General features: G+C 39.7%; 1 long non-coding RNA gene across 1 annotated transcript; it reads left to right on the top strand.

Annotated features, from left to right (window-relative positions):
• Window positions 1-9,802: 9,802 nt before the first annotated feature.
• Window positions 9,803-12,221, top strand: LOC123426492. The gene is made up of 2 exons (XR_006622234.1): window positions 9,803-10,012; window positions 10,279-12,221. It is a non-coding gene; the product is annotated as an uncharacterized LOC123426492 (long non-coding RNA).
• The last annotated feature ends 11,709 nt before the right edge of the window (window positions 12,222-23,930 follow it).

The raw sequence follows: 23,930 nt of genomic DNA, 5'->3' as shown, positions 1-23,930 counted from the left end.
TATAAAAGAAGCCCTCCCTACCATTTTAGGGAAACCCTAGCCCTGCATCGTTTTCCGCACCCACCAACCCAGCGCAGCCACCTCTCTCCAGCCCCCTCTCTTCCTCAGCCGCCGCGGAGGCCCGCTCGGGCCCGAGGCAGGCCCGCCAAGCCCATCTGGCTGGCCGCCGCCGAGCAGCAGCAGCCCGAGCCGCCTTCGCCGCCGCTGCCCACCTCGCCGCCGCCACCTCCCTCCGGGCGCCGGCCGGAGCCCACCGGAGGAACTCGCCAGAGAACCGAGCGCAACACCTCGCCGCCGCATCCCCGCTGCTCGTCGGAGATCCGCGCGTCCTCTGCCATGCCCGCGTCGCCGCGAGCTCCCATGCCCGACCCCAAGCTTTGCCGCCGCCGCGATCTCCCTCCTGCCGCCGCCTCGGACCGGATCCCTCCGGATCCCGCGGTCCCTCGGTCTCCCTTGCCGTCCCGTGCCATCGCCTCGCCGCCTGAGTGCATGCCGCTGCCGCCGCCGTTCGTTCCTACCTCGGGAGGAGACGAGCACGAAGGCTCGCTCGCGTGGCCGCCCAGCTGGGCCAGCGCCTTGCGTCGCTGCGGCCCAGCAAGGTCGGTCGCTGTGCAGCCGCCTCCCTTCGACGAGGCCAGGCCCAGCACCAGCCTGCCTCCTCCTCCGACCCACTGCCTCCTCGGGCCCAAGGTGAGAACTATCCCCCGCCCTAAGCGCCTATTAGTTAGCTGTGCCCATTTGTTCGGCCCATTAGGATAATTAGTTAATTTTTCGGAATTAATAAATTCCAGAAAAATGACGATATTTAAAAGTCCGTAGTTTTCAACTCGTGTGTCGGATCGCGACGTGTAGCATATGTATCTTGTGTAACTTTTCACGTAGATTACGAATTTACAACTTGCATAACTATTTGACGTAGTTTAACGTGCCAAATGCATCGTTTTGCGTGTTGTTTCAATAGGATCCGTTCCGTAGTTATTTCTCGTGCGTGTCCGGACTGCCCGTATGCCGTAATAGAAATGTCTATGTTTTAGGAACCACTTTTCCATGTTCTTTATTGCGGTCATTTGTATTTTTGCGTGTAGGGAATTGCCGCTAAATTATTTTCCCGCGTATAGGTTATTTTCTCGCATTTTCATGTGGTATTATTTTGTGTTGCAACCCCACATATTTTATATGTTTCCGGGGTAGAAAAATCCATGGGATTTTTCTGTGCAATCAGTTTTAGCTTTTGAGTAAATTAGTTCGCGCGATATTTTGCCGTGATGCCCTTTTGTTTACTTCGTAGGATTTATTCCGTGCTTCGTTTGAAGGAGTTGTCAACTAGGGAGTTCTTCTTTGATGTTTTGTCTAGCCCCCGGTATTTTTGGTTGCAATAGAAAAGCATGTTTAGGTGTAGTTTGCTTGCTCTCTAGTTGCTATAAATAGTGCTGATTTTGAGGAGCTGAAATATTTCTAAGTCTGGAATCTGTTTTATTTTGTTGTTGTTTTGTTTTGCTTCTAGCTTGTGATATGTAGCTCTTTTGAGGTTGGTCCAATGGAGTTAGTTGTACCCCTTGTGTTTCTATAGCATGCTGTGAATTTTCATGCCATTTGGAGTCCTGTAGCTATAGGTTTTGCTGCTGTCAATATTGCTTCAGATCGAAAACTGCACTTTCATGAGGTGTAATTTTCACTAAGTCTGAAATAGTGTGTGGGATGCCATTTTGTGTCTTCTTTCCCTAGTGATCCATGATGCCATGCTAGTTGTTGTTAGTTGTTTGTAGTAGTGCTTCTTGCCCTCTTCCATGTCATGTCTTGCTTGAGCATATCGGAGTTGTGTAGCTCGTAGTTGTGGGGTGTAGAAAATGCTATGTGGCTGATTTTGAAAAATTGTAGTGTTTTCTTGTTTTGCTCGTAGTTGTTGAACCGTAGCTCCGATTTGATCGTGTCCTACATGAAACTTGCTTAGAATCTCATGTAGTTTCTTTTTCTCTTGTTGTTCGTATGTTTTGAAGTGCTCGTAGCCGTCGTTGCACACATATTGCATTCATGCCATCACATCTTGCGGTGCTTGTAACTTTTGATCCGTAGCTCCGTTGGAGATGACCTCTATGTGTAGATTGCTTGTCTTGACGCGTAGAATCACGTGAACCTATTTGTTTTGCTGTTTTTCAACCAATTAAATGTGTTAGTTCAGATCTGGTCAGAATTGTAAATTAACATGTGAGGTCGTTTCGGAGGTGCTATATGTCATTTCCGACCTCATTTAAAATGCCTAGATAGGTAGTTTAATTACGCTTCACCTCTTGCCATGTTTAACCACAATTAATATTGCCGTGTACCTAATCGGGATAGAACTAAATAATTAACGTGGAGTTTCATCAATATGCAACTCGTTGCATATCGAACTTCACTTAATGTGTAGTGTTTGATTGTGTGGATTGTCATGTCGTGGCTTGCATGTTTTCAGCTGCTCATGCATCATTTGTGTTGTGCATCATGTGGTGAATTCCGTGTGTTGATTTGTGTTTCCGGTTTGCTTCGTCTCGATAGAGTTCCGCAGCGTGCCGGATTGTGAGGACCCGTTCGACTACGTCGGTTCGTCTACTTCACGGGGCCATTCTTCTTCCAAGCGGGATCTCAGGCAAGATGACCATTCCCCCAGATACCATTACTATCATTGCCATGCTAGTTTTACCGTTGTTGTCGTTTATGTCTCGTTGCCTACCACATGTTAAATATCACCCTCTCAACATTGACATGGAACCTTCAACCTGTTCGACCTAGCAAACCACTGGTTGGCTATGTTACTGCTTGCTTAACCCTGTGTTAGCGTTGCTAGTTGCAGGTGCAGTTGCTTCCATGTGATAACATGGGTCCCTTGTCATATCACCATATTTAAATGTTATTTAATTTAATGCACCTATATACTTGGTAAAAGGCGGAAGGCTCGGCCCTTTTCTAGCCTGGTGTTTTGTTCCACCTTTGCCCCCTTAGTTTCCGGCTACCGGTGTTATGTTCCATAATTGAGCGCTCCTAACACGATCGGGGTTGTTATGGGGACCCCCTTGATAATTCGTTTTAGATTAAAGCTGGTCTGGCATGGCCCAACTTTGGTACTCCATTTGCCTAATCACCTAATAAATTTCACAGGGACTTTCCGGACCCCGAGGATAATTTAATCAACCCCCCCCCGGGGCAGTGCTCCTCATGAGTGTTGGTCCAAAAAGGACAGACTGCGGGGCCACCACGGGGCAACTCGAGGTTTGGTACATGTAGGCTTTTCCATCGGTCGTGTCCTGAGAACGAGGTACGCGACTCCTATCGGGATCGTCGACACGTCGGGCGACCTTGCTGGATTAGTTTTACCTTTGACGGAATATCTTGTGCATCGGGATTCCGGTGATGCTTTGGGTAATCTCAGAGTTGAGGTTTTCCACTAGGGAATCCGACGAGGTCGCGAGCTTCATGATTGAGGATTTCTATGCGGCTTGTGGTAATTTGTGATGGACTAGTTGGAGCACCCCTGCAGGGTTAAATCTTTTCGGAAAGCCGTGCCCGCGGTTATGTGGCAACGTGGATACTTTGTTTCACACTGGTTCTAGATAACTTGAAGTTAACTTAACTAAAATATGCCAACTGTGTGCGTAACCGTGACTGTCTCTTTCATGAGTTCCTTCTCCGATCGAGGACACGGTGGGGTTATGTCTGACGTAGGTAGGTGTTCAGGATCATTCATTTGATCATCCGTAGTTCACGTCCGTTATGCGTAGATCATCCGCCTCTTATTTCTTGTACTCGTAAGTTTAGCCACCAAATATATGCTTAGCCGCTGCTACAACCTCACCACTTAACCATGCCTCACCCATTAAGCTTTGCTAGTCTTGATACCTTTGGAAATGAGATTGCTGAGTCCCCTGTGGCTCACAGATTACTACAACACCAGTTGCAGGTACAGGTAAAGGTTACTTGACGCGAGCGCGTTGATTGTACATTTGGAGTTGCTTCTTCTTCTTCTTCATCATCGATCTAGGATGGGTTCCAGGCCGGCAGCCTGGGATAGCAAGGATGGACGTCGTTCTTATTTTTCTCGTTTGTTTTTGTCCGTAGTCGGACCCTGCTCTTACTCTTGATGTTTATGTAATGTACTGATGTGACTCTGATGTAGCTTGTGGCGAGTGTAAGCCAATTCTTTATATATCTCTTCTTTTTAGTACATGTACTTGTAACGATATCCATTCTTGCGACACGACGAGATGAGCTTCTATCCCTGACGAGGCCCCCGTGCCAAATTGAGGATAGGGTCGCATCTTGGGCGTGACATTTACATATGTTCTTACTGGCTAATTAGAGTGCATCAGATGTAATTTTTCAGTACATTATCACAATTTTTAAAGAATCATGGGGTGGACGACTCTAAGAGGCATGAGATCCTGGAGGGCACACATTAGCATTTCAGGGATACCAAGGTCGTGTCGGACATCCGCATGATGTCTTTATCCTATTATATACACTCCACTTAGTGGCAACAAAGATGGACCAGAGAAATGGTCAGGCAAGCTAGCGGGGTCAAGCATGGGAAGGCAGACAGAGAACAGTTATGGTTGATATTCTGGTTAGAGGTTTAGGGCATGGGGGGCATGGTAAAATTCCTCCCTTCTTTTGAAAATTGTAGTAGACACGGAACAAGGGCTCTCTTATATATATGACAACACTTGGACCTCTCTTTTCTGGTTTCGGAAAGTGTCGATGCTCCAGCTTGTGTTAGTAGATAGTTTTGTCGGATGGGAAAGCGACTCTGTTTGAAATGAACTTGTAAGTTGTGGAGTTTCAGTGCAATTTTCTTATTATTTTTTAATTTTTAAATTCTAGCTAGATGGATGTAATCTCGCAATTCCCTTTTAATAATGTTGAAATAAAGTCATATTTCAGATTAATAGTTTGTGTATCATTGACTCATTTTATTGCATGATCTTTGTTGCATATCACTAAGTCTAATCTCCATTAGACAATATTCTTGGGAACTAATAAATGGTCGTATGGTATCTTCTTATAGGTTGCATGGTATTCTCTTCTATTTGATGTACATGATGCAAAGAGAACAATTAAAGTTAAATAATGGATTCCTCTTTTACGCTTGAGAGGAATGCATTAGGAAGTAAAGCCTCATGGTTTGAGTAACAACCATGGTAAGAACCCGAGCACGATTCCATCTTTAGTTTATGATGGCCACTGGTACCAACCAGGTTCTAGCAGATGTTGCCATCAGATGTCTAATCGTTCATTATGCATGTTTACGTGAGGTTTTTAGTACTTCACCATATTGTTGATCTCCTCCCTCAATACTTAAACAAGAGCAGAGCTTAAGAGGAGATGACGCATGATGTGTGTAGTCGGAGATACCTTGAGTATTTATTGTTGTTGTAATTTGACTGCGTATTCTTTTATAAATGTTTCCATCCCATGGTAACGCACGGGGTGATATGCAACGAAGTGTGGCAAGCGGAGCAACATCCACTGCCACCGGGTCATGATATCATATATATGCATGATTTTACTACTTGTTTTGGACAAATATCATGGTACTCCGTTGGTTTTCTGATAAGAGAACCCCCGTAAGTTCCTCTTTTTTAACCTTTTTAATTATTATGTTTTTAAAATCGATGATCGTTCTCTAGACTATACAATTGATCTTTTCATTTCCTTTGACCATACAATCGACCTACATAGTTTTTTCATTGTATTGTATATCTAAGATATATTGAAGATGTAGATTTTAGAGCTCCCTTGGCAATTGAATTACAGGCGGTGAGTGGTTAAACTCAGAAATGAGATAAGCTGTCATGTTCCTTTGATGTTTACTGAATGCGTGTTCTGTATATTTATTTTCTACCTTAGTATGTTCATTTCCTATGAGGCTGAGAATTAATTTGTATCAAACCATTCAAAAAGTAATGTGTCTTATGGTTGGGAAAGATAGCATATTTCAGATATGGTGGCGAACAAAGGTAGAATGTAGGCACCCCTCATTTCTTAAGTTCTTAATTAACGATTTAAGGGTCCCTCACTACTATCTTTATCCCTGTTATATATGATAATGCAAGGTCCTTCAGATTTCTACTGCCTGGATGATAAATGAGAAGATAAGATACTACATGAAGAAGCAGATGGCTTGGATCATACCCCATATACCCTACTGGCTCAGATAAGGAACTTTATTCTTAGCACAATATTGTATGATGGTAGTATTTTTAAGAAAAATGGCCTTATGAACATCACTATGATTATCTGGTGACTCACCATGGGCACATTTTATCCAGCTAAGTTTGAGAATCAGGTAACTATCATATTTTACATCGTTCTGAGAACAACAATATTTTTTTTTACATTTTTTGTCCTTTCGTTTTTTGTTCGTACTTACACGAAAATAGTCTAGCTATTAGAGTTTGTGCCGAATCACAATCCCTTCCTCTTGCAGTTGATATGGAACACGAGGGAGGAGTTCTTATCGTTGGTGCTACTATGCTAGCCTAGATTCAAATACATATGTTGGTGAGATCTACTCTCCAATCACACAGAGCATTTTGTAATCTTATCAGGTCTCGCATATGTTAATTGTTTTTATAAATCAGAATGTTATATTTCTATAAAGTAAGGTATGTAGGTTGAACAATGCATACTGGCCATATTTCATATTAGTACAATTGAACAATGCATACTGGCCATATTTCTCTAGCAATTCTATTCAAAATCAAAGGTTTAAATCTTTGCATACTAAGACAACCTCTATTCTTCATAATGCCTCATTGGTTGTTGGAGATGTTGGAGATTAGTCATCTTCCTGGTATCTCATATAATTTATTAAATTGTAATCACAAAATAAATGGTAAATTAGGGATCCATGGATGGTTTGCTCTTGTGCTCTGTGTGATTATATATTTACCTTGTATTGTATCTCTTTAGAAGCAGCGTAAACTGAGAATAAAAATGTATAACACAAGAAGAGATATTTTTAGAAGCAGCAAAATAGGTTCCCCTTGTATATCTCTTTCTACCTTTAGCCAAACATGTATTTAGAAAAGCAAGTGTTCAGCGAATATTTATCAATTACATTTGTACAATTATATTTCCTGCGATTATGAGCACAACAAATCTTGAAACATGTACTGTCAACAGAGGAGGAAGTGAAGAAAAATGTTATTGTTCAGAAAACCATTTATAAGGATCCTACGGTTCATTTTTACTCGAGAGATGGTAACTACTCTATACCTAAATAGCGGAGTAATCAACTCATTTCTTTTGCATTTCCCCTTTCATTATATGAATCTGTGTCCTACATGCGCATATTACGAATTATCGAACTTCTAATTTAGTATAATTACATCTTGAAATCATCAATGGCACATTATTTTGGACTACTCTTCTTAACTGAGACCAAACATAAATGCCCTAGAGGCCTTAACAATAGGATGGCTTAATCCTTTTAGCATCCAAAAGTTATTAAAAAAACTTAGAAAACTCCAATTATGGTGAAGAATGGATGATCCTCTCATGGAGATATTTCTATTTCGAGTTTCGTCACCACTTGATATTTTCTTGTTTCAGTATTGTCTCCAATTTTGTTTCATGAATATTATATTCTGTATTTTTTTAACACATTTGAAGGTATTGGCAAGTAGGCTGCTCTACCTCTTGCCAATTCCATTTCTAATAGGCATGACCCCCTGTGTTCTGGACAACTAAGGTTACATGCATAATTACCTGATCATGTAGCAATTCTGAGTGACAAGCGTGCATTTGGATTGGATATGGAAGCAAGCCCACCATTTTATTACTAAGAACTATAGTGATATTTGGCTATTGCTTTCCATATTAGAGATGCATAGAAACTGAACTGTAGGGCTCACTCTATTTTGATGTGACATTCCTCTATGCCATCGTGCCATACTATTTATTTTGAATAACCTTTCTATGGTATTTTGTTGGACAGTTTTTAGTGTAATCTCTAACACCTCGATATACGGTAAACAACTGCAAGCTTGGGTATATATTTTTAGTTTCTCATGTTGTATTCATTTTATTCACTCTGCTACTTTAGCAATCAAATAGAATCGGGCACAAGCTCCAGTTAGACCTGTGCTAAAACTGATTCATAAGTGTGGACTATGGATTCCTTAGGCCTTGTTCGGTTAATCCTCCTCCCAAAGGGATTGGAGAGGATTGGAGGGGAATTTTACTTGTTAGGAATTTAATCTTCTCAATCCCTACCAAATCCCTTTCATTTCCATGTCAACCGAACACGACCTTATTTTGTCTGTTTCAGACTTGGGATCGTAGGGAAATGTGTGAACTATGAATTCATACCAGGACTGGATTGACCTGGCAGCGTATCCTCACAGACGAGTCATTGTGTCGGTAATAATAATCAAGATTTCATGTTCCCTTCATTTCATGCGAGGGATATGAAAGATCAAACAAAAGTAAAAGCTGTTTATGCCAACGGATCGTCATAATTGGGGAGGAGTGTTGTGTCGGTTTTATAAATCCAGTAGCATCCTACTATTCACAGTTTATGTAGCTCAATGAAATAATACAATTTTCAAATGATAGGCTCCGGTGAGATGAGATGACGACTCTGATGTGCCATTTTGACAAAAATCGCACTCCGGCCAGTTCTTGTAGTTCAATTAGATAATGCAATTTTCAAATGATATGTGATATGGTGATATGTATTAATTTATTTATTTATTTCATGCGTCTTTGTCACCGGCGTGTGTGCATGAATTGTTTACATAAGTTGGTAGCCACCAACACTGTCTATTTTAGATGCTGTGTATTATTAATTACCTCCGTATTAAGATGTTGATAAGATGTTTTGATTTGTTGTACAGTTTCTTCTTAAAATAAAATATCAATGCCGAAAATATGTCCTCTAATGCTAAGAGATAATTACTCAAGCAAATTTGTAATAGTCGTGCAGATTGTCAAGCAATTTTATAAGAGATAATTTGTTCTTCTTTCGATTTGCACACATGACTTTTTCATGCGAGGCAAGGGAAAAAAAACTTTGCATCATGCAAGGACATATATATCTACATACAATCGTAATTCTATGCTACCCTTATTTTCAGTAGTTATAATGTTATTTTGATCAATACCTATGTATAAGTTTGTTGTTTGTAGCCATGAACGAGCATTCAATTACATGATATATTTTCTTTCTAAAACAAATTGATGATTTTTTCACATGATTATACGTACATCGCACGTGTATGCTTACTAGTTACATTAAGAGTCGGACTCCGCTTTCACATGTTGGAATTCCAATCTATTTGCCAAGTTCAGTCCGTCTTTCATAGCCAAAGCTTCCATAGTCACAACATCAGCTGTTAATGAACTTACATTGTGTTGCTAGGAACGTGTCCCTTTCATCTTTGATTATTGCTGAAATAGCATCCATTCCTTCTTCCTCATAAAAAGCTACATCCAATCCACATTTAACTTAATGAATGTTGGATCAGGCCTTGTTCACTTTGATTCATGCTCAACTTTTCCCTTTGTGAACGCCTTGTGATAAAAAGCTGTGTGGGGGGAGTTGATCCCACATGTTGTGTGTAGAATCGCCAATTGGAAATTACTACACGGGTGTTTGTTCATGCAACTCTAGCCAGCACATAACTGGCCACAGGAAGATCGAGACGATTCGTGGATGCAGGCGATCAGGCCTCCCTGTGACGCAAGGGATGACGCCAACCAGACGGAGTAGACGTGGCCAAAGGGAGCACGCAAACGCGGCCGAGCATCCGTGCGAGACGTGAGGTCCTCCGTCGTCCCGCAACCGACAACGGCACCTAGACAGCTATACGTGATCCAACCGAAGCTGTCCACCGCCCGAACCGACTCCGTCACCAAGAATCCACCAACCACCCTCCCTCTTATATACGCGTTCCCCTCGCCCCGTTCTCTTCTGCTCCCGTCACCGCCCCGTCGCAGGAGCGGCCCATCTTCGTTCCGTCGCGGGGATCGTGAGGTGCCAACTATCTACTACTTTCTCCTCTTATTACTTTATATAGATTTATAGATCTTCGAATTATAGAATCATTGATCGTGTGTCCAGATTTACTAAGTACGGTTTGGTCGTGATTAGGTAGGTGGTTATGGTTTCGCTTTTTTAGCACGGCTAGATCAAGATCCATTATTTGCAAATCATACTACGAATTCGATCTATATCATGAATTCTAAGTTCTTTTAAATTTCACGAATTAGGGTTTCTAATGCTTCGTCGACGCCTTTCAGATCTCATGGGTTATCTCTTCTTTTTGGTGGAGCACGTTGTGCCATCCGAATCCGATGCTGTCGTTCCTGTGGTGGACGATTCGCCTCTCCGAATACATGTCTACGATCCCTTAAGCCAAGGGATTTTGTGACATTTTGCTTGTGATGGCTGAATCGGTTGATGCGTCAGACCCGTCAGCTTATGCCGCTGTGGATGTTTATCTCCGGGGAACGCCGCCGCCGCTGCTGTTTCATCTTCACTGGTTTATGATGCCCACGGCCAACTGATATCTTCTCCAACGACAGTCGATATGCTTTCTCGAGGTCTTCTCATCTCAGCGAGGCGCCAGAAGGAAGCGGTTCATCCGATATATGGTTCCTGTTTGCCGATCAAATGATCCGTGTTTCCTGCTTGTCTGTCTCCGAACACTGCAGAAAGGTAATTGTGTTGGTAAGCTGATGATGCGCATGTGAGGACGTGCGTATTGTACTACTTGATGTACCAGTACATTGGTAGGGTAGGACGGCCTTTGCCATGTCGGGTGCGCTCGCTTGGCAGGCCACAAGACAATAAAAAGTATATTTGGTGGTGTTTGCGGGGTGGAGATCGCACGGGAACTATCTATTTGTTCCTATTTTGCCCGGGTTCTCCACCCTGCCATGGTGTCTCTGTCCTCTCCTGTGTTGTTGTTTCCGCGGCATCATCTCAAGTGCGCCACGAGCCTACATAGCAAATATATCGACAGGCCTGGGCGCAGCGGTAACTACGTTCTGAAGATCAATCTAACTACGCACAAGGTATATCTAACTGCTTCTTTACGCGTTATATCAATTTAAATTTGAAGTGACCTTCATCGTCAAGGGTCAACCTGAATTGACTCTAAGCTGTCGATCTAGAATTCAATGTGCACATCATCTCAACTAAAAAATAATCCGTACATGGTGGACCTCAGCTTTCATCTTTTGGTTTGATCCCAAGAATGACAACAGTGAAATTCCCACGGGCAAACCCCTTATGCAACACAGGCCTGAGAATTTTTTAGTTCATCTGAATATTCGTTTTATATTACCATGGTGTGTCCATAATCTTGTTGTCCTAAGAAGGTGAATTACTTGTTCTCCTAGCCTCCTTGGTCCTTGTTGTATTCAATTATTTTCAGTTCAGTATACCATTGAAGGACTTGAGTTCTCTTTGTACAGCTTGTTAGTCTTCGAAATTTATTTGTATTTTAGTTGACCTGAGGACTGGAGCTTGTCCAGAAGTTGCTGGTGCATCATACTTCCTCTTGGTGAACAGTTTGATTAGCGTTTGAGGATTACTATTCAGCTCGTCATATCTAATGAAGTTGCAGACAGCTTATCATATATAAAGAAGTTACAGACAGCTTATGGTTGGGAAATGCCATTTTCGCTCTTGTGTTCATGTTGATACGTACAGAAAGCTTATTGAAGAATTAAATTGTAAAATGTTGATATATTTTGTGAGGTGAAGGTGCTGCACCTTTCAGTTAGCTGATTGCCTGCTTCACTTCCATTTTTCTTTGTAAGATTAGAGGATTCATTATCATAAATATTTTTCGTAGCTTAATATATGCTGTCTTCAGATTTAATTTGTTGTCATAAAAAATTGTACATTCCTTTGGATTTCTCATTTTTATGCTTACATTCTTCTAACAAGAATTGGATGGATTTTGTTCTAACAAATTTAATTTTAGTAAGCAGGTTAATTTGAATTGGATGGATCTTGGAGGCATGGCTGGTCCGAAGGGGCTTGATCTGAATATTTGATTTGTTGTATGCTTCCATTTGTAACAGGGTTTTGATAAACAAATTTAATTTTAGTAAGCAGGCTAATTCAAAGTGGATGAATTGTCACTCAAATGCGATTGGATTGGAGAAGTGAGTCTGAAACGACTTGGTCTCAATGGTTTTTTTAACTTAAAAGATGAATATGAACAAATAGTGGATCTTTAGCTCTGTACTGGAAAGAGCATTCCAGCAAACAAATTGCTGGGAATGATGGTTCGACTCCATCAAGACCCTATATTCTTTTACATTGCTTCTTCAGTTCTTCTCCATGAGCTTGCAAGTACATTTTTTTAAACGGAAAAGATGAATATGAATAAATAGTGGATCTTTAGCTCTGTACTGGAAAGAGCATTCCAGCAAACAAATTGCTTTGAATTATGGTTTGACTCCATCAAGGCCCTATTTTTTACACTCAGTTGGGAGGAGTGCCTTTTTCAGTTCTTCTCCATGAGCCAGGATTGATGAAATTTATGCAAGTACATTTTTTTGTTGTGAAAACAAACAAGCATTCTGAAATGTTATGATGTTCTTTGGTGGTTATTGCACTTTGAAGGAACCGGGACCATTCAGAGCTATGGTTACAACTCGTCTACAGAGTAGCTGGAACTCTCTTCAATCAATTAGAGAGAGAAGGATGACCTAAAAAGTTTTGCACTTCAAAAGACCTTAAAAGTTTATTCGTGAGGATTTGTTTGGTCATTTCTTCGTGGTCCGTAGGCGTGGGAAATACCGTCAAGGCGGCATGCACATGCCATGTATCAAGCACCGGTATGTCGAAATATTTTTATGAATGCATGACCATTGCCCTTTCTTTGTTGAGTTGTTGGTTGTCCTTCTCAGCTTAGTAATTTCTCTAAACAATTGGGATGCAAGTCTTATTGGGAGATGGGAGGTATGTCGAAATATTTTTATGAATGCAAGACCATTGCCCTTTCTTTGTTGAGTTGTTGGTTGTCCTTCTCAGGTTAGTAATTTCTCTAAACAATTGGGATGCAAGTCTTATTGGGAGATGGGAGGTTTAGTCGGATGAGAGCAAGATCAATAGTGTTGAAAAACAGGAGAAACAAGGGACAAGGAAAAAAAGAACTATGTTGTTTGTATTAGATGATCAGAAATATATACAAGTGATAGCCAATGTTTGCAATAGGCGTCTGTTTAGGGGAACCTATTATACTCTTAACACACCCCTAATCTACATTTGTTCATGTAATACCATCATCTTGATTAGAGATTCCTTCAAAATCCTGTGATAAAAATATGAGGAGTATAATATTTGATATGTTGATAAAACTCCTACAAATCATGTGTGGAACATACACTAGTTATCGTCTCTTCTAAATGTGGGAACCACAGTTTAGAGAATAATAAACATGTCATATATACTTCCTCAAAAACCCCGTGGAGAAAACAAAAGTATGGCATATCGTCTTCTGTTGATATTAGTTCGTTAAAAATCTTGATAATAACCTATAGAAGTAAACACATGGAGGGAAAAGAGTAATATGATGCTTTGAAGAGAAACAACAATTAAGACCGTGTTTGGAACCACAATAGATTATGATAATTTACATTATGAAGATAGATTATATAATCTGGTTTATAAAAATAATCTAGGTGGACATGTTTGGAGGTCAGATTATATAAATAGTAATTCAGGTTTTACATTGCATAATGACATGTCTGTCCTTTGTTTTTTTCTTAAAGAAGGAGGATGGCGGTGGCAGGAATGTAATTATCTCGAACTTTACAAGGGTAACGGGACATTAGCAATCCATAATCTGATTTTAGCTAGGGTAAAGTAGATTGTGAGTTTTTAATAACCTGTTTATCTAGTTTTTATAATCTACACCATAATGTGTCATGTTTTAATGTGTCCCGTTTTAAGACAGAATAGATTACAAAAACTGAATTATATAATCTGAGTGGTTTCAAACAAGGCCTAAGGAAGATACTTCCTTTGGTTCTTTCGAATTTTGAAGCCATCACATACCAGTTTCATGGACATATTTCTGAATTGTAAAAATCGGTAGAGACTTCATGAGCAAATCAGTCATATGATTTGATTTGTAAAATATGTAATATAGCGGCATTGCTTATTGTGTAACCTGTTTGCATTCAGGCAACACAAGAAACATTATCTTGGATGGTAAGTGGATGTAGCAATGAGTTCTGTTTCAAAGACTGTCATGAGATGGCTACCACAACTAGTAGAAACACGAAACTTGTCTATGATTTGACATAATGAGGATCTGATCGACCATCCAACGATACTGGTGTCTTGATTTCTGTGACTGAAAGATTAGGACAAAATATTTGATGCATTGAAGATATCGAAAGATATTTTTCACTCCCAACCAACTGCGTTTGATGGATCTAATGCATGAGCTATGATATGAAACTTTAGGTCCTAACATCATATTTCCATCTCATGGTCTAAATGAATCTTTTTCCGCATCTAGAGAATGAACAACCATGACAATTATGGTCTAAGACTTATTCATAATCAATTTATTCAATATAATATGGATATAGACAACATGGTCTTCCATAATGTATGAGTGAAGGTGCTGAATGTTCTACCCAAACCCCTCATCTCAAATTCCGCTATTTAGATGATCACATGCTTAACATGTATGGGTAATAATGGAAAGCGCTAGGCATCAGACTATAGATGGAATGCATCCATCAGCCCATCTGTGAGCCGTAGGATTGGAGGAAGCAGGGGAAAATCATAATAATGGGAAGCGCTAGGCATCAGACTATAGATGGAATGCATCCATCAGCCCATCTGTGAGCCGTAGGATTGGAGGAAGCAGGGGCATCCGATTTGCCTCCGAGGACCTGCATGAGAGGATGTAATGAGCACTAATTATGTGTAATAGTTTCCTAAACACACGCCCTAATCTCATGCCTTCCTTTATGGGGCCTCTTTTCTTCCGGCATCTCTTCCTCGTCTCTCCTAGACTGTTTCCTCGCTTGAATTCTTCTATCCTGGAAAAAAATGGCGCATCTCAGACGTGAGATTGAACGCCGTGGGATCCCTGGTACAGATTGGCTTTCTGGTTTTTTGGTTCTAATTGGCATCTCTTCCTCGTCTCTCCTAGGCTGCTTCCTCTCTTGGATTCTTCTATCCTAGGGAGGAAAAATGGCGCATCTCAGACGTGAGATTGAACACCGTGGGATCCCTAGTACAGATTGGCTTTCTGGTTCTTTTGATTCTAATTGTTCGTGTCCGAGCGTGATTCACAAGCACAAGGAGATGCTGCTGCTGGGATTAATCGGCCATTCAGAACTCTATCGGCCGTGAACAACTTTCTTATTGCTGATGGTTCCATCGCTAGCTAGCTTCTATTGGCAGTAATGTTCACTTTTGAACGACAGTAATATTTGCTTCTATTGCACATGTTTGCTTGGATCTAAATAAAAACATGTCCCATATGCGTATTATTTTATTTTTGCTTCCAATGGAACAAAAAATTGCATCCACCGACAAAAAAGTTGCTTCTATTGGAATCAAAATTTGGTTGGACCAAACAAAAAATAAGGTCCAAGAGCTTTGCTTCCATGTAACATAACTTACATCACCGAATACCACATGTGAGATTAAGTCTCATATCAAGAAAATATTGCTTCCATCGAGTACAAAAGTATTCCCATAACAGAACTAATATGCTTCTAACCAAACATAAGTTTGTTTCCGTGCTACAAATTTGCTTTTTTCAAGGCACTAATGCCTAGTAGTACATTGCTTCTAAGTTCACATTATATGTTCCATAGACTAGACTTGCTTCCATTCATATAGTTTGCATCTGGTGTTGAATACATCGATCATGGATAATCTCACATGCATTGTGAGCTCCTTGTCGTCAACAAGGTAGCAACATATTGGCCTTAATGAAGTTGGCATCATTGGACACGAGCATTATGCTAGATACAATGAGGCGTGACTTGAATGAGATGCAGACAAATGTGTATACAATAGAAGCAATTCACTCAAAGAAGCATCATTAGTAGTTAAGCACACAGGCAGTGGTTGAAGCAAAAAAATGCATGTACGATAAAACAAGCACAAATTTTATATTGGAAGCAAAAAATACATATATCTGATTGGGATGCATGTTTTGTAATCGAAGCATATGACATTGGAATGAAGTAAACTAAGATTGTGGCTAACAAGGAGATGCATATTTTGTGAAGCATATGACATTGGAATGAAGTAAACTAAGATTGTGGCTAAGAAGGAGATGCATATTTTGTGTCACCTACGGACGAAAACTCTATAGGATGAATAAGCATATGTATTGCAGTTCAGAAGCTCCATAACTAATAAGAACACATTGCCAATGCCTAAAGCAGGAATTCACTATCATGGAAACATGTATAAGAAAAAATTAGAAGCATCTTGTATGTTCTCAATGGAAACATCAGTGAGAAACAATGAAAGCATGCATATGCATTGTTGAAACAAAAAAATCGCTGCAAGAAAAACATAGTACAACACTTTTATTAAATGAAGCAACGCTGGCCAATGCTGAAGAACAAGCTAATATTGGTTGAAGCAGTTGAAGTGTGATTCAGAAGCAAAATTTGTATGAACCATGAAAATATGCTATATAGATACGATTCATCTTTGGTGAAAGCATAAAACATTGAAAATGGAAACAAAAATTTATAGCCTGAAGAAACATGTGTATTGCAGTTTAGTAGACCATGAATAAAGAAGCATGAAAAAAGAGCTCAGGGAACAAAATAAGTGTTATTTGGAAGCATGAAAATTTGAAACTAGAACAAACTTGAATATGAATCATGAAAAGAGTTCTCTGGCTGTAGAATGAATGAGTAGGGTCCATTACAGTGTGATATTTCCATAGGAGCCAACTTAATTGGAAGCATGTATAATTGAAATGAAAACTAAATAAGGTATTGTACCCACCAACATGCACATGCATGTTTCTGGCAACTATACTGGAAATACAACAATCAGGGTTGAAGCATCTACAGAAAAACTATCTATACATTTGTATTATAATTTATAAGCTCCAGATATGGGAAGCATTGAATGGTTGCTATCTCAAAACAATTCTCAACTTCATTTGAAGAAATTCAAAACTAGAAAATAACAATGAATGCCGCCATAATATATATTTGCAAGGTGGGTGATTTAAAAACCTAAAACAACTAAATTGCTTGATGATTTATTGACGCAACACATGGATAGATCAATTTCACACCAACAATAGGCAATACTCAGAGCACAATGAACATATGTACCAATGAATATCAGCACCCAATATATTAGATACCTAATTGCCATGCTAAAATTAAAGATCGTCAAATCGAGAATACTAGGAACCAAGAATAAACAATGATGGAATGGGGGACAACTGAAACTGATGCAGTGCAATACCTTCTACTATGAGGACATGCTTCAAATAGGGGGAAAGAACCAGAGGCCTCTGTTTGTTCTCTAGCAGCCGATTGAGCCTCTGGCTAACCTGTTGAAGCATTGATCGCGGGAAGAGCTGGCGGGCACAACCGTGTAATGCTGGGTTGATGCACCAACAAGGTTACCCTGATGTCTATCAATAGAGTGGCAGATGGGAGGAGGGAGGAGCAGAGGAACAGATCTGGCCATTAATGGTGTGTGAGATGGAGGTAGGAGGAGCAGGGGAACAAATCTGAGCAGAGAGGGTGGATTGTCTGGTCGGTGGCGAGCAGTCAGCACATCATGATGTGTAGTAGATGTGAACTGGGCGGCGCAATCGAAGACTATATCGGCGGTGCGGTTGACGGCGAGCTCAAGGGAGATGCGTGAGGAGAGAGAGAGAAACAAGGTTCTGGGGAGATAATTGACGGTTGATTAGTGGATGCGTGATATGCGGGTGGTTGGCACCAACGCAAAATGGAAATATCTCCACCATGATATTAAGCTGGAATCAACGGATGTGAGGTAGTCTGACGCTTGGTTCTAATCAGACTACTGGTAGAAAGCGTTCCCGGGTAATAATCTGTATAGGAGTAATCCTTGTGTGTAAGGAACTCACTATGTAGGTTGTACCAAATGTGCCGACAATAATAAGCCATATGATGACTTATTGATTGTACACAATGTATGTTGTGTTTTGCATTTCGATTCGGAAGTGAGATCTCATTGGGAACCATCTTTATCTGAATCTAGTGATCCACATGGATATGTAATCACTACATATGTCGACTATTGAGATGATTTTGTACTGCCAATTACATAACTTATCGGGAAGAGATAAGTTGTCAGAAAGAGATTCCACCTCTGAAGAATAGTTGGGTATTTGCGTGAACCCTTGTGCTATAATACTTGCTCTATGTTTTATCACCTCATTGTTCTCAATTCTGTTTCTAGAAGAAAATTGGCGTAGGTATTGCTTATGAATACCCTCCCATTATTGAGCAAGATTATTTCTACCTTGATTGTACCCTTTGCATGAGTTTAGTCTAATTATTGTTCACACTTTGCCATGGCCATGATCTTTGAATCTGAATCATTTAGAAAGTTTTTTGCCATCTATTTAAGAAATATATGACGACAATTGTAGATTTTTGGTTATATGTTTCTTCGGAATCTATCTATCAGTATAGAGTTAATAGAAATATTGTTACCCATGGTGACTATTCATGATGTTTTAATGCGATTGAGTGGGTATTCCGGTATCCTAATTATTGTTTGCATTATGACCTGGGTTAGTGGAGGTTTTCCATCCACTGGGTATACTATTAGGTGTCTGTTAATGTGAAGATGACTTGCATTTATTGTTTTAGAGACCTTGATATCCTTGCTTGTGAGAAGCTGAATCCTGATGTACTTTTGCCATACATCTCCCCCTGTTGCTTTGAACGAGGACTGGAGTGGATTTTGTTGGTACCTTCACCCTTTCATGCATTTTTTACAGGACTGTAGGATTGTGTGACACCTTTATATTCAGTAAATGAATCTGGTAGGTTATTTGCAATGTGTTGCAAATCTTCTGAACACATGGTTCAGATCTTTGAGTACATGCACTTGAGGCGGAAATGTGTTAAACATTCCACTAATTTTCTGACATTCTTTATAGTACATGAAATCCCCCCCCCCTAATGCATGGAAATGTTCTTCATTGAATTCTCCTTATGTGAGGGTCTTGAGGTATTGACGGTAATACAGTTATTCTTCACATAGATCCCAAATATATTTGAGGGGGCAATGACGTATGCCAGGATGGTGATATTGGCATGCAACCGAATTTTTGCAGATGGGAAATAGATCTTCACGTATCAAAGATAAAGGGGAATACCGTTATGCAGTTTGGTCATGAGCGTGTAAAAGTAAAACTGCATGATCCAACATAAAGTTGGTAAGTTGCAGTTCCAAAGTAAAGATAATGAATGAGCTTAACTCTTTGGATAAATGATTCTGTCAAACTATTTTGAGCCTAGACATTAGGATAAAATGCTAAACTTTAATTCGAGGGCCATTGTGAAGGCGCATAAGGAGAATTCTTCAATGTTGTGCATTCAATTTGCTTGAAATCAATGTAAGGATAATGAGACAATGGTTTTGTGTGAATAAGCACACACTTAAGACCATCGTGTATCTATGTCATTTAGAACCATGGAATAACTGAGAATCTACTCAATGGTTGGAAAGATCCACTTACCTCGACTTGATGCATTCAAGTAGTCTAAGAGGTTAAGCGTAGACCTTAAGGCACGATCCTTAAAATTAGCTTTCCTGCATCACATGTGGTGCACACAAAATCAAAATATTGTTGGAATTTAGCATCATAATAATCATAAACCAATGGAATTGTTGGTAGCTTCGGTTTCAACCCAATGTGTACGCAACATTTGCTATGGGTTTTGTAGTACGTGTAGTATAATCTTGATGATACAGAGAGAATATGCTAGCCATATTCGTTGCATACGGTAAAGATAAGATATTCCTCTTTGTTGTCATCATAAGTTTCTCTATGAAAACTATTTTGATGGCTACCTCTATAGTTTAGTTGGGTATGAGTTGACCTGGACACGAGAAAGCATTCTTGATGATACTCGACTACCTATTGGGATAGTAAATATGACCCGAGTTGAGACAATAATTACCTCATCGCGTTTAGGGATTTTAAAATATCTCATTTTCTCTCAACAAGAGCAAAAACATTTTATTTCCGTGAGTATAGAGTTCATGGTGCATAGGTCCAGAATGCACATGTCATTTTTCATCAGATTGCCCCCTTAGAAATCTTTATAGAGACTTGAAGATTCTCAATATGAAAATCACTGTGAGATATACATAATACATACAAATGTATTATTAAAGTGTTGATACAATATATTGTGATATACAATATATGATGATAATAATATTATGTTCTTATTAAAACTTTAGAAATGGACATAAATTATATTGACCACTTAGGAGATTGAGCGATTAGACGAAGTCTTCAAACATGTTAGTTGACTCATATTCAACCATCACGTTCTCCGTGCTCAAAGGGACCATATCTTCTCGATAGCCATGTTGTTGCATGTTTATGGAAGGACATCATGCAAACAGTTGACTTCCTTAGTGTTGTCGGGTCGGAGGTTGAAGTGAGCTTCGAACCTTTGCCCTTGAGGTTCATTGTGTCCAAGGAATTGTTGATACATAATAACCAAATGTTGAGATCTGAATCAAAGACAACATTTTTTCTGTTAACGGTGTGTATTCTATGGTCTTGAATTGCACACATCATCCCACAAGACACAAGAGCGGTCATGATGTCCATGCGCATGTAGGGTAGTGGTGGCCATTAAGGGCGGATGCCTCAAATTATCTAGCCATCATGTACTAGAGATAATTAATTTATGATTAGTAAATTAAAGACCATCATGGTTAGTGTTGTAATGAATTTTGCAAAATTAATGAATATTTCAAGAAGTTAGCTTGAAACCATTAGTGTGAATCGCAAATTGCTAAGTATGACACCTTGAAGATAATCTCCAAAATGGAGTAGATACCGGAGCAGTAGGGAGTATAATCTCATGAAATCAGTAGATACTCACTCCTAATGCCTTATGATATGACTTAGTAAAATGTATGGAAGAGCACTTTATAAGTGAATCATAATGTCAAATGAAAAACTACAGGCTTTAACAAGTAGTGGTGATAATCTGCAAAATAGTAGATATGCACACTACTTTGTGACCCTAATACATCAATTTGGAGAAAATCACTTTAAATTTTACATCAATATTTGCAAGAAAGTGAAAATCCAAACTGAAAATAGACGTATTAATGTCGACATGTGATGAACATGGAGAAAACATACATCTTAGAAAGATCCGAGAATACATCGTACTCATCAGAAAACAATACTACAAAGGTAATGAATTTATCTTTGGAGGAGATTAAAAATCTCAATTGCGAATAGACGTAATTAATCTCGACACATGACAAACATGGAAATATATTACATCAGCTTAGGATCTTAAATACATCGATACTTGATACGTCTCCAACGTACCAATAATTTATGAAGTATTAATGCCATATTTGCCTATGTTTACAATGCTTTTATCTAGTTCGGATGCACTTTATATCATTTATTTAGAAGTAACCCGAACTCACACTATTTTCTACACAATTACCATTGTGTTGTTTTTATGCAGAAAATATAAGTTTTCGGAATCGCTCGAAACTTTTTTATGATTTTTTCTGGAGAAAATTAGAAATATTGGAGCGAAGAACCACTAGAGGGGGGCTGCCTATGGGCCACAAGCCAACAGGGCGCGCCCACCCCTGTGAGCACGCCTTGTTAGCTTGCGGGGCCCACATGGCCCCGACTGACGTGATTCCAGTGGTGAACATTCCTATAAATCCAGAAAACCCCGTAAGTTAACTTAGAACTTACGCTGTGCCGTTGCAACTCTTTGTATCAAAGAAAAACCCATTTGGAGCCTTTCCAGTACCCCGTCGTAGGGGAAAATCATCTCCACTAGCCCTCTTCATCATCCCGACGGAGGCCATGATGAGGAGGGAGTAGTTCACCCTGGAGGATGGGGGTATGTACTAGTAGCTATGTGTTTAATCTCTATCTGTTTCTCTCTCTCGTGTTCTTGAGATAGCACGATCTTGATGTATCACAAGCTTTGTTAATATAGTTGGATCATATGGTGTTCTTCCCTTGCTATTTTGTTGTGTTGAATTGAATCTTTCCATTTGAGATCTCGTTATGTTGGATTGAATATTTTGGGTTTGAGAACACTTGATGTATGTCTTGCATGTGGATACTCGTGGTGACAATGGTGTATTCTATTGGTTCACTTCATATATGTTATGGCATCAACTTGCGGATTCCGATGACCTTGGGGATCTATGCATAGGGGTTGACTGCATGTTGTTATCCTACTTTCTCCGATAGAAATCTTGGGGTACTCTTTGAAGTTCTTTTTGTTGGATCGAATGTGATGAATCTGAAATTGTTTGATGCATGTCAAATAATTAACTAAAGATACTTGTGGTGACATTGGAGTATCTAGGTGACATTAGGGTTGATTGATATGTATCATCAGTGTTATTTTAGTACAAACTCTAGGGCTATTTGTGACACCTATAGCAATAGCCCAATAAATGGATCGGAAAGGGTAACTTTGAGGTGGTTTGGTGCCTACAACAACTTCTTCTTATGTTCTCCACTAATTGGAAATTTGTAGTGATTCTTTGTTGCACTTTGAGGGATGATCATATGATTCTACTATGTTAGCATCGTTGAGATATTGCACTAGTGAAACTATGAACCCTCGGCCTTGTTTGTAAGCATTAATATATTGTTTTGCTCCTTGTTTACTACTTGTTACCTCACTGTTTTTATTTATTCAGATTATAAAAATATATTTCTGCTATCCATACTAGACTTGTATCATCATTTCTTCGTCGAACTAGCGCACTTATATAATTTTTCATTGCATTGGGTGTGTTGGGGACAAAAGAGATTTCTTGTATTTTATTGCAGGGTTGCTCGAGGGAGACCATTTTCATCCTACACCTCCCAGAGACTAATAAACCTTAGGTCATCCACTTGAGGGAAATTTGTTGCTGTCCTATAGAACTCTGCACTTGGAGGCCCAACAACGTCTACAAGAATAAAGTTGCATGGTAGACATCAATCTCTTTTTTGGCGCCGTTGTCGGGGAGGTGAGTGCTTGAATGTAACACCCCAGATGTAATCCTTTCTATATTTGGACCTTCCCTTTTTTGGAGAACCATGTTGTGGTTGTTATATGAGTCATCATTTCATGTGGATCATTTCATGTCATCATCTTTGCATCATGGCATCATTCTTTTCTTTTGCATTGTTTCATTCTTGTTGGTTTGCTAGCTTGCTTGTGGTGGTGTGTGATGATGTGGAGGTTACCCAAACAATACTTTCCAACAACATTGCTTTTCTAACTATGTTAAAACCTTCTCCCCCTTTTTATTTATTTAACTTGGTTGTTAAACCTTGTTATAACCTGGTTTAAAAATGTTATACTTTCAGAGATTTAAGTTGTGGTTGAGGGGGTGATTTACTTATTGTTGTTAAGCTTTAAATCAATTGAGGTTTTTAATAAAACAGTATATTATTTCCTGTTTTTAGGTATAATTTAATTGCTCGAAAAATCAGGTTTTTATTTTATTTAAATAGGGCATAAATCCCTCATGCCCTAGGTGTTTTTAATTTTTTTTAAAAACCCTGTGTTGCTCTGGGTATTTCATTTTGCTGTTTTGGTTATTTAAAAAGCAAAACCTTTTTTTCTGTTTCCTCAGCCGGCTCCAGAGAGAAGCCCAGGTGGGCCGGCCTACTCCTCCTCCACCTGTGCCTGGCCTCTCC

This window comes from Hordeum vulgare, chromosome 2H (genome assembly GCF_904849725.1).
Source record: "Hordeum vulgare subsp. vulgare chromosome 2H, MorexV3_pseudomolecules_assembly, whole genome shotgun sequence".
In the NCBI taxonomy this organism is placed as follows: domain Eukaryota; kingdom Viridiplantae; phylum Streptophyta; class Magnoliopsida; order Poales; family Poaceae; genus Hordeum; species Hordeum vulgare.
Note: the sequence above shows the minus strand (reverse complement) of the source record. Positions and strands in the feature narration are given on the sequence as shown.